The following is a 3,863-nucleotide window of genomic DNA, read 5'->3' as shown; positions in this document are numbered from 1 at the left end:
AAAGAGAGTGTGGGCTCCTCTTACTGTGTAAAGAAATTACTTAGGACTTTAGGGCACCTTTCTCTTTTTATTCAATCTGGTCAATATTAAACAAAGAAAACTATTTTACTTCTCTGAAGCTGGTATCAGCTACATGCCCCAAATTCTGACAGGATGGAGAAGTAGAGGAAAACGGATTATGGCATGACCACAACCCACGGGGAAGTGCTGTCACTTTCCCTGGCTCTGTCTCTCTCTCTCTCACAAATGTATGCTCTTTCAGGTAATCAAAAACATTATTTTCAGAGCAGCAGATGGCATAATGGTTCTGGACTTTCACATCATTGACCACGGTTCAAGTCCTGGACCCAGTGGTTTAAACTCACATCGGGCATTTGTATGTGTGTGCCCAAAATCCCAGGAGGAGAATGGAGGAGAAGGGATTGCTGTGTGGCCTTCCCTCCTGGGGGGTGGGGAGATTTCTTGCTATCTGTTTCTCTGTCGCTCTGTGTCTCTCCGGCAAGCATGAATGCTCTATAGCAAAAATATCTCTAAAAAAATTTTTTTTCAAAATGATAAAAGTTAATAAATTAATCATTTTAATTGCATTGATTATCTTTGGAAACAATGGAAAACTAATGGATAAAACATTGCAGTTTCTGATTTATTCTTTACTTTTAAAATAAAGAATTAAAAGAAGAAATTTTGACATTATTTGGATTTATTAAATATTTCACATAAACTAAAATAGGCACCCACCAAATAAATAATATTACATTTTGCGGCTCATACTTTTCTACAGTTTTAGATTTTAAATCAAAGTAAAGTCTCTAAGTGGTCACATAGGATGTTAAAATTGAAATAAGTCAAGCTCCATTTATTTGTCTTTACAGTGTATTGTTCTTACTTATTTTGAAATTAGGAGCACGGGCTATTACAGTGCTGAGAAAGAAAACCGCACACCAAAGCAAGCTCAGCTGTGATGAAATCATATAATTGAGTCCATGTGTGTGTGTCTGTGTGTGTGTCTGGGTGTGCATTTATCCAGAAACTTTTTCAATGTAATTTCCATTAAAATATAAGATTTATTTAAGTATAAGTAATTTTTTAAATGCCAATTTGAGAGCTGGGCAGTGGCGCAGAGGTAGTACAACTCTCGGGGAGGAAGACTTAGGTGGATAGGTTTGTGATTGTATTCGGAGACCTCTCTGAACACACCAGGCATGCGCATGGCCACAATCTGGGCATGGCTGGTTGAGACTGGGGGTAGAACTTGGTCTGAGAACTCTGGCAGGGACCTATCTCTCTGTCTCGGTATCTCTCTGTGTGTTTCACTCATCACGGAAGGAAGAAACTAGTTGCTTTTTCACTGCCAGTTTGAAGCTTGCTGTACAGGAGTGGCTGAATGGCCCTATTTCTTTTCTTTTCTTTCTTTCTTATTTTTTTAGCTATATAAGTTCAAAATGTATATCACCAAATAAATCAGCATATTTTTCCATGTAAAATAGTATCTATTTATTGAATTCACACTTAATGTTGTTAAAGACTATCATAGTTGCTTGACTTTTGTTTTAGCTCTCTCACTCTCACAGACATCACTCTTTCATATATACTCCTAACTGCACCTGTGTAGTGACACATATGCACACACACAGACACACATTCGTGCATGTGCTCTCTCTTTAACACACTTACACACAGCACACAAATTTGCAGTTTTGACTCCTACAACTGCATGCAGCTTTACAATACTTGAGATATGTGACCATTGCTACCTCGGTCCCAATAATGTACTACTTCTTACAGACTGAAGGCACCTTGCTTCTGCCCCAATCCATGGTGGGGCCCCTTAGGATAACAATCAGTTTTCTGTGCCTGACTCTTGCTCACTTACAAGTTTACTCTAAAATAAACACCCGTGCAGTGCTTTATTGGAGTTATTTGTATTTCAGTCTCATTTCCAGTCTCAGTGTGCCTATTCTATCTTGCCTATATGTTATTAGAACTCAACAATTAATCCCAGCAATCATTTACAATTAAGACCAACAAAAGATCTTTTTCTGGCACATATAAAAGGAGTATTTTATCACTGACATTGTTTAGAAATACTGATGCCTGGTGATAATTAAAAACAGACTGACTTTGGTCGGTTTTACTGTTGTTTTTAAACTCTCTCCAAGCAGAACACTTCTAGATTCCGGCCCTGCCCTTGCTATTCCACAGCCTAAAACCTACTCTCCTTAACTGAGATAATGAATCTGAGGGACCAGCAGTTAGCATAATGGCTTTGTCACTGGACTCCCATGTAGTGGACCACGGTTCAAGTCCCGGACCCGGTGGCTTAAACTCACGCCAGGCGCGTGTGCATATGTGCCCAAGATCCCAAGAGGAGAATGGAGGAGAAGGGATTGCAGCGTGGCCATCTCCCCTGGGGGGGTGATTTCTCGCTTTCTATCTCTCTGTCTGGCAAGCGCACGCGCCCTATAGCAAAAAAAAAAAAAAACTCTCAAAAAAAAAAAAAGATAATGAATCTGGAAGACATCAGGCCTCAACTCGTTATTTTATGGTAGCGATTGTAGTAGTGTTATTCATTGACAGAGTTTATCCTCTGCAAAGTACACAGAGGCTTCTTTTTAAACCCTCTGCCGTCTAATATGTCAGATTAGGATATTTGTTTGGACAGTTACCACAGATAGATTAAACTATTGTTTTCCCAATGACAAGACTATTTTTATAAATATTCAAATGCGTAGATATTCTCTGGAGAGTACACATGGCCCATGGTTAAAACCTTTAACAATTTTTAAACAAAAAGAAAGGAGAAATTACAATCAAAGTTGTAGATTCATACAAGGAGGTTAACCATTGGTTTGACCTGAGAAGGTGGGCTCCCTAGAAGCAAGGATTTATAAGTTATGGTTGATTCAGAAGTTCTTCAGTATTTTATTTGCTGAAAGAGTGAGGCTTGGTTTAAACCTTGGAGTCAGCAGAAAGGGAGGTTTAATCTTAACTTTAATGCATACAAGGGAGTTTATTAATCATCATGGGATGTCATACCAGCACTGGGACATAAGAAGTAAGCCATAATTACTAAGGCAAGGTGAATTGTTAAGTAAGATTGATGACATCTAGGCATGGTTCTCCCAGGCTCCTCAAGAATGGATTTTAGAACAAAGAAAAAGTGGCCAGTGTTTAGTCCTCAGATGTCTGAATCATTTAAGTTTTGGGAATTTATTATAAGTAAAGAATACAATTTATTATTTAAAAAGAAAGAGAAATATAAATCATGGGACAACCTTCATGTCTAGGCAAATCAGTACCACTATGAGCTCAAAAACTAATCATATCTTTGTGTTATAGAGTAAGTTAGAAGGAAAATTATTTCTATTCAAAGATTTCCTGAAGAGTAGAATATGAATGTGAATATGTTACGAAATTCCAACTAATCTCACCCACCCATGCACCACAAACCAAACTGTAGACACAAGGTCTGATGAAGGAAAGAACAGCTTCATTGCTGTGCACAAACAAGGAGTGGGCAGCTAATGCTTTAAAAGCCCACTCTCAGGACCAGCAGTTGGTGTAATGGCTATGTCATTGGACTCCCATGTAGTTGACCACGGTTCGAGTCCCATACCTGGTGGCTTGAACTCACGTCAGGCGCATGTGCGTGCCTGCCCAAGATCCCGAGAGGAGAATGGAGGAGAAGGAATTGGGGTATGGCCATATCTTAAGGAGGGCGATTTCTTGCTTTCTGTCTCTCTGTCTCTCTCTGTCTCTCTTGCAAGCACATGCACCCTATAGCAAAAAAAACAAAACAAACAAAAAAAACCTCTCCAATAAATAAATAAATACATAAATAAATAAATAAATAAATAAATAAA

Source organism: Tupaia chinensis, unplaced genomic scaffold, assembly GCF_000334495.1.
Source record: "Tupaia chinensis unplaced genomic scaffold, TupChi_1.0 Scaffold147185_1, whole genome shotgun sequence".
Taxonomy (NCBI): Eukaryota; Metazoa; Chordata; class Mammalia; order Scandentia; family Tupaiidae; genus Tupaia; species Tupaia belangeri.
This window is presented reverse-complemented; position numbering follows the sequence as displayed.